Raw genomic sequence first — 8838 nt, 5'->3', positions numbered from 1 at the left:
TTAAGCTACCTATTAATATAGTCAAAGTGTGTTTCTTGCTTAGTTTTTTTTTTCTCATTCTAACAATGTCTGTTATTATTTCTGGGTTGACAGTTTGTGTTTTGTAAACACTTTAAAAATATTGTTCCACTGCCTTCTACTTTCTGTGATTTCTCATGAGAAATCTACTGTCCTTCAAATAATTTTTCACCTATAGTTGATGCATCATTACTTTCTGGCTGCTTTTAAGATTTCATCTTGAAATTTTTTTTCTAGTTTAATTATGATGAGTCAGAGCATGGATTTTTTTGAATTTATTATATTTGAGGTTCACTTAGATTCTTGAATCTGTAGGTTTGTATCTTTTGCCACATTGAGACATTTATAAACATTAATTCTTCAAAACATTTTTTGGCACTGCAGTATTTCTTTCCCCTTTCTTTTTGGGATTCTAGTGACATAAATGCTAGATATTTTCTTAATGTCTAACAGGTCCCAAAGGGTTGTACATCTTATGCTCAATGTTTTTTTCTCTTTGATTTTCAAATTTCATAATTTTTGTTGATCTATCTTCAAATTCACTGCCCTCCTTGCTTCATCTCAATTCTGCTATTCAGTGATTCAGCTATTAATTAATATTTTTTCTTTTAGCAATATTTTTAATTTTAAAAATATCTTTTGTATCTTCTATTTATTTGGTGATACTTTTATTTCTCCATTTATCTGAAAGTCCTTGTGATTACTTGCACGCTAGTGCATTTTTAGAAGAGCTGATTTAAATCATTTGCCAGATAATCCTCACATCTACATCATTTTGGTATAGGCTTCTGTTGACTACCTTTTCCCATGCAATTTGAAATTCTCCTATTTCTACATATGTGAATAATTTTGAATTATATCCTGAGCATTTTGAATTTTATGTAACTAGACTCTATTTAGGATATTTATCATATACATTTTTCCCTAACCTTACCAGTACTAATTTTAAAGAATTATTCTATCTGAGCATGGGGAAATAGACCAAAAAAAAAACCAAAACAAACAAACAAAAAAAAAAACCTCTAATTATTCTGAATTAGGCTGCTCTTGAGTCAATTAAATGAGAAATCCAATGCTTTATTCATCTAATATCTGTTGTAATCCAATTCAAAGGGCTCTTTTGAATGTTTAATTGTCCTTTAAAAAATAAAGAAAACCTAAATTAAGAAAGTGGGCAAAGGACATGAACGGAAACTTTTCAAAAGAAGACAACGAACATATGAAAAAATGCTCAACATCTCTAATTATCAGGTAAATGCAAATCAAAACCACAGTGATATATCACTTAACTCCAGTAGAATGGCTTTTATTAAAAATTCCCAAAACAAAAAATGTCGGCATGGATGAAGAGAGATAGGAACACTCATACACTGCTCATGGGACTGAAAACTAGTACAACCTCTGGGGAAAGTGATATGGAAATATCTCAAAGAGCTACAAGTCGAACTACCATTTTATCCAGCAATCCCATTATTGGGCATCTACCCAAAAGAATAAAAGACATTCTATAAAATAGACATCTGCATTAGAATGTTTATGGCAGCACAATTCACAGTTGCAAAGATGTGGAAACAACCCAAATGCCCATCAGTACATGAATGGATTATTAAAATGTGGAGTGTGTGTGTGTGTGTGTGTGTGCGCATGTATACAACGGAGTTCTACTCAGCCACAAAAAACAACGGTGATCTAGTACCTCTTGTATTATCCTGGATAGAGCTGGAGCCCATTCTACTAAGTGAAATACCACAAGAATGGAAAAACAGACTCCACATGTACTCACCATCAAGTTGGTATTAACTGATCAACACTCAAGAGCACATACAGTAACAACATTCATCGGGTGTCAGGCAGATGGAAGACGGGAGGTGGGAATGGGTATATACACAGCTAATGGGTGCGGTGCGCACCGTCTGGGGTATGGACATGCTTGAAGCTCTGACTCGGGTGGGGCAAAGGCAATGTACCTAACCTAAACATTTGTAGCCCATAATATGCTGAAATAAAAAATTAAAAAAAAACAAAACAAGGAATTAATTGTGAATTAATTAATTAATTAAATCCATTGTGATTATGTGTTTAATTGTGATTCTGTGTTTTCACCTGAAAACACAGGCTTACCACCAGACAGGTGAAAACATAGAATCACAGATAGGCTGGCCTTTGTTTTTCCTGACTGAAGCGGCTTCCCCAACCTGTATTTGTCAGAAGCATCCCACAGCAAATATACTACATGCAGCCACCTGTGGCCAGGGATAAAAGTCAGGGCCAGCAGAGATGGGAAATCCTGGGAAGGAAGAGGCTGGGGAAGGAGATACATGGGGGAGTAAAGGCTGGGAAAAGCTCCTGTGCACAGCATGGAATTAGAAGGCCATGATGTGCCCAGGGGTGGACACACGCTCAGAGAAGACCTGAGAAGACCCTAAGCTTTCACTTTGGACTAACCGTAGGTTCCCTGCAAGCAGGAAGTGAAGGCTAGGGCAGAATTGCAAATGGTCTGGCTAAGTGTTGAAGGAATGCCGCAACACAGAGCCATTATGCAAAGACTCAGAGAACAGTTTCGTTTTTCTTTCCTTTTTTTTTTTTCTTGGCTCCAGGTGTTTAGGGATGTGTCTGTCAAATCTTACAAGCAAGAAGAGACTGGGGCCCCATTCTCACTCTTCTCAAACAGAATAATGTCCAGCCTAGTTTCTCGTACCCTGCAAAACTAAGTTTCATATATGAAGGAGAAATAAAGACCTTCTCAGACAAGCAAAGCCCAAGGAAATTCATCAAGACAAGACCCGTCCTCTCTCAAAATCATCGTGCTCATTTCTAGACACTTAGGTTAAAGAAGAGACAGGTTTAGATTTCTTTTTTTTTTTTTTTTTTTTTTGTTGAGGCAGAGTCTCACTTTGTTGCCCAGGCTAGAGTGAGTGCCGTGGCGTCAGCTTAGCTCACAGCATCCTCAGACTCCTCGGCTTAAGCGATCCTACTGCCTCAGCCTCCCGAGTAGCTGGGACTACAGGCATGCGCCACTATGCCCGGCTAATTTTTTCTATATAGATTTTTAGTTGTCCATATAATGTCTTTCTATTTTTAGTAGAGACGGGGTCTCGCTCTTGCTTAGGCTGGTCTCGAACTCCTGACCTCCAGCGATCCACCCGCCTCGGCCTCCCAGAGTGCTAGAATTACAGGCGTGAGCCACCGCGCCCGGCCCAGGTTTAGATTTCTTAAGGAAATTCTTAACGCCTTGTCTATTCTTTCCAGTCTCAGTCTTGTTAAACCCAGAAATCATAGCATAAAATTTTCTTTGGAATTAAACAGTAAGCTCTTTAAATTTTTCCAGCAACTTGGTGAGAGAGTGAAGTGCAGACAGTTATCTCTAGAAAAACTGTTTTTCCAATCAACATTATAAGGAAGTACAGAGCTAAAATAGTACAAATCTATCAGGATTTCAAAAAAGTTTTATTTATTATTTTGAAAAATTCTTCAAAAGCTTGTGGCAGCATATTTTAATTTTGAAAGCAATATTTTTAAACATTCAAATGTATAACATCTGACCTCCTCAGTTTTCTTGCTTATAGTAGAATTCTGGGTGACACTAGACAACTTTAAATTCATAATATAACAGAAGAAAATGAAATTAATTTCCTTATTTTCTAAGTTTTAGTTTAGCAAAGATTCATCAATTTACAGCTCATTAAACAAGTGATATTTTTTTAAAAAAACATAAAACATAAATTCATCAATGACCTGAAATACAAAAACTAATGAGGTCAGATGTATTAATCTAATGCAAAAATATCAGTTTATGCAAATGCTGCATAATCTTATAGTTACTTAAAATTACCCTACTAACACTTCTATCAGGATTTTTGTTGCCATTGTAAAGGTCAATCACATTTAGATCAAGAAAGATATTTGTGCTTTATTCATCATGTGCAGGATTTATCTAAGTGACCTTTTGGAAATACTTTATGAATAGGCCTTTAATAATCTCTTACAGTTTAATAATTACCCCTTTTCTTGTTGTTAGTGGAATTTACACATGAAAATAAAGCATTGATTAATGAGCTTTTTTACATAACAAGACAGATTGTCAACGATTCATCTCCACAAGTTTCTCAATAAATCACCTGTTCTATAGATTATTATTTAACTAACCACAAAGCTTATAATTCAATAACCCAACAGTTAAGATTACTCAAATTGCTGACTCCTGAGATTCATAGAACTTTAGTTTCTTCTGTTAGATAAGGTAAACAATCCTAGCTCCTAGATAAAGCCAGAAGATTCAGTGACTTATTTAGAAATAAAAGTTTATCTCTTGCTTATATTAACATCTATTGCAGCTTAATGTTCTCTCTCTCTCTCTCTCTCTGTGTGTGTGTGTGTGTGAAAGAGAGAAGGAGAGAAGGAGAAAGAGGAGAGAGAAGGGAGAGAGTCAAGTGGGGGCATTCCATCTTTGCAGTCATTCCGTTGAACTTTAATATATGGCTTTAAGTTTTTTCTAACCTCATCCAGAATGAAGAAAGGCAAAAAGAATGAAGATAAAGAAGGCAGGCATATCTCTCCACTGCAAAATAGAAATGACCCAGATCACTTCACTTAAATTTGTTTGAGGAGAACTATTAGTTTGGCACCAGCTAGATGCAACAGGGCTAGGGCACATAGTTTAGCTTTATGCTTGAAAGGAAAGGAAATGGATTTGGTAATAATCTTTGTGGCTTTGCCATATCCCTTATCCAAACATTGTAGTAAAGGTAACCTTAATATTTGTCAAGCAAGGTCTGGTACATCATAGACAATATATTAATGTTTGTTTCTATTTCTGTCTCAGTCAGACATAACCTTTTCCAAATATCCTTTGTTATTGTTTCTTCAATTTTAGCATAAATTGAAATCCGTTAAGAAGCCTCTTTTTTTTTAAATGAAAGAAATTAATAATGACTTGCACTTACTGGAATATTTAATCTTGAGAAAATATTAAATGTTAACCACTTTCTTCTTTATAGCCTAGTTAATACAAATATTTAAAATACATCTTTACCTTAAAGACACATTAAATATGTTATCAGCTCCTCCAACCCCATTATAATGTGACCTACAGAGGTAATTTATGCTTACAGCTTGTTCCTGAGGTTATAATTTTCATCATTTTGTTGTGAAAATTTTTTCTGTTCTCAAGGGCTTTTTTTTTTTTTTCATCGCCGGTAACTTATGTTAGCTACCTTATTGGGGTGGGGAACATGCAGCCTCAAGGCCATATGTGGTGTGATCCTTCAGATCCCGGACTGCGGCCCCTGGACTGAATTCAAACGTCACAGAACAAATTGCTTTATTAAAAGGATTTGTTATGTAAACTTTGGATTCAGTCAGAAGGCTACATTCAAGGATCCAGAAGGCCACGTGTGGCCCCCAGGCTGCAGATCCCCCCTAATCTCCAATTCCTGGCAACAACTTATCTTCATTTTTGCTTTTAAAGAATGTCATGCAATTATAATCTCATAATATCCAGCCTTTTAATCTGGCATAATGCATTGGAGCATCATCCATGCTGTCATGTTGCAGTAGTTAGTATTGTTTTTTATTACTGAATAGTATTTCACCACGTGAATATATCACAGTTTGTTTATCCACTTACCAGTTGAAGAATATATAGTTTCCAGTTTCTTATGGTTGTAAAAATATTTATGTGAAGATTTGTGTGAACACAATTTTTTGTTCAATTGGGTAAATATCTAAAAGCTATATTTCTGGATAATAAGGTGAATGCATGCTTAACTTTTAAAGAAAATGCCAAGCTATTTTTAAATCAGCTGAAAAATTTTGCAATCCAATTAGCAATTTATAAAAAGTCCTGTTGTTCCAGATCCTTTCCAACAATTGATATTATCAAGCTACTTTATTTTTTCCCATTTTAATATAGTGGTATCTTACTATGATATTAATTTGCCACTTTTCACTGTTTATTTATATTCTATGCTTTACTTGTTGGAATATTTCTTCAGACTTTTCTGTCCATTCTTTTTATTAGGTTGTGTGTTTTATTATTGACTTTGAAGATTTTATACAAGTCGTTTATCAGATATGTGATTTGCAAATATTTTCTCTTCATCTTTGTTTTGTCTTTTCAATTTTTTAAGTGTCTCTTGAAAAATAGAAGTTCTTAATTTTGAAAAAGTACAATTATCATTTTTAGAGGATTTTTTTTTGGATTAATCCAAAGTAACAATGGTTTCATTCTACATATTCTGTTAGAAGTCTTATAGCTTCAGGATTTAAATTTAACTCTGTGATACATTTCAAGTTCATTTGCATGCATGTACATTGCATGAAGTATGAATTGAAGTTCTTTTTTTTTTTGCAACGCCATTATTCCAGTTCAATTTGATGTACAGACTATTCATTCTCCATTTAGTAATGTTTACACCTTTTTTGAAAACAAATGATCCATATGTATGTTAATCTATGTTTTAATTTTATTCTTGTCCACTGATTTTCACATCCATCTTTTGTGAATACTAGATTCCTCATAACTGTATCTTTATAAGTTTTGAAATCAGTTTGGATGAGTCCTCTATTTTTGTTCTTCTTTTAAAATATTTATGGAGGATATATATTAGGCATTTTCAGTTTGCCTTTCTCATATATTGACTTGTCCTTCATGTTTTCTCTCATCTCTCTATAAGTGGCTTAGCAGTAATTTCTTCAGATTTATGCTCCAATTTGAAAGTTCTTCCTCATAAATGTATATTCTGTATTAACCTATTCTTTTAGTTCTTCACTGATATTTCCTATTTTGAGAAATTCTATTTGTTCTTTCAACCATCATACTTATTTGTCATTATGAATAATCAGTTGTTTTCTGGTTCTATTTTCAATTTCCTCATTTATTTCTTTATTGTTACATTATGTGTCTGAAAATGTCAATATATGGGGTGATCATAAATCTGAATCTGCTATTTGTGTTACTGATGACTCTTGTTCATGACGTGTTGTTTTTCTTGTGCTTTTTATTCTGAGTTCATGTTAATTTGGACTTTATCTGTAAGAATCCCATGAGTCTTTGTTTACTTATTTATTTTTTATTTTTTTTATTTCAGAATATTAGAGGGGTACAAATGTTTTGATTACGTGGATTGCTTTTGTACTGCTTGAGTGAAAGTTATGTGTGCCCATCACCCAGATAGCATACATTTTACCCATTAGGTATGATTTTACCCATCCCCTCCTGCCCCTTCCCACCTGCTTGATTTTCACTGAATTTCACTTCCATCTGTACACATGAGTGTTGACCAGTTAGTTCCAATTTAATAGTGAGTACATCTGGTGGGTTTTTTTTTTTTTTCCATTCTTGAGATACTTCACTTACAATGGTCTCCAGTTCCATGCAGATTTTTGCAAAAGGTATTAATTCATTTTTATGGCTGAGTAGTACTCCATGGTGTATATATATTGCATTTTATTAATCTACTTATGAATTGATGGACACTTGGGTTGATTTACATCTTATGATTGTGAATTGTGCTGCAATAAACATTCAAGTGCAAATGTCTTTTTTGATAAAATGACTTCTGCACAGCCAAGGAACCAATCAACAGAGCAAATAGACAACCTGCAGAATGTGAGAAAATATTCACATACTATATTACGTCTAATAAAGGGCTCATAACAAGAATCTACAAAGAACTCAAGCATATCAGAAAGAAAAAATTGAACAACCCCTTTAAAACGTGGACAAAAGACATGAATAGAAGCTTTTCAAAGCAAGATAGACTAATGGCCAATAAACATGAAAAAATGCTCAATGTCACTAATCATCAGAGAAATGCAATTCAAAACCACAATGACATATCACCTAATCTATTGAGAATGACTTTTATCAAAAAGTCCCAAAATGATAGATGCTGATGTGGATATGGAGAGAAAGGAACACTTACACCCTGTTGGTGGGACTGAAAACTATTACAACCTCTATGGAAAATAATATTGAAGTTCCTCAAAGAACTAAAAGTAGACCTACCATTTGATCCAGCAATCCCACTACAAAAGAAAAATGTCTATGAGTCTTAAAATATGTTTCTCTAGGGAGATTGGGTTTTACTTGTTTCAGGTACCTAGTAAGTTAATAATTCATAACCATTTTAATTTAACTATTGGCTTGGATTTGCTGTACCATCCAGGAAGTATATATGTGAACTCTTACATTTGTGAGGGTGGAGGTTTCCATTTATTTGTGCTACAACTGATGTTTTCTCTTCTTTTTGTTTCCCTCCTCCTCCTCTTCTTTTTCCTCCACTTCTTCCTCCTCCTTCTTCCTTTTTATCTTTGTCTTCTTCTAAATAGTGGGAGTCTCCGTTCCTTTGATTCCTCTGCTTGCTTTCTATTTTTATTTTTTTTACCTTTTTTCTTTCTTGCAATAAAAACTGCTTGTGTGGTATATGCTTGCTTTCTATACAGTAAAACTGTCTTCCTTTTCTTCCCTTATGTTAAATTACTCATCATTTAAATCACACTGTCGACTAAATTATGGAATTTTTTCTCATTGGCTTCCTGTTTCACTTGTCTGACAAAGCCACGACCTTAGATCCATCTAATGTTCTCAGGGCTACATCCAAGCTGCTGAATACTACTGGGATTAGTCCTGCCATCACATTGTCACTAATATTTATGCTCATACTAAAGTGAGTACTCTGTGATGTCAGAAAATCCCCAGATGTTCCTTTCATACTCTACAATGGCTGTTCTAAATGAGATCCACTGTCCCCAAGCATTAATGCAGCTGCCCTTGTTCTTCACAAATGCCTCACCTGTACTTCATAGAGAGCAAGGACT

Source organism: Eulemur rufifrons, chromosome 15, assembly GCF_041146395.1.
Source record: "Eulemur rufifrons isolate Redbay chromosome 15, OSU_ERuf_1, whole genome shotgun sequence".
Classification (NCBI taxonomy): domain Eukaryota; kingdom Metazoa; phylum Chordata; class Mammalia; order Primates; family Lemuridae; genus Eulemur; species Eulemur rufifrons.
The sequence above is the reverse complement of the archived record's forward strand: the minus strand, read 5'-3'. Positions refer to the sequence as shown.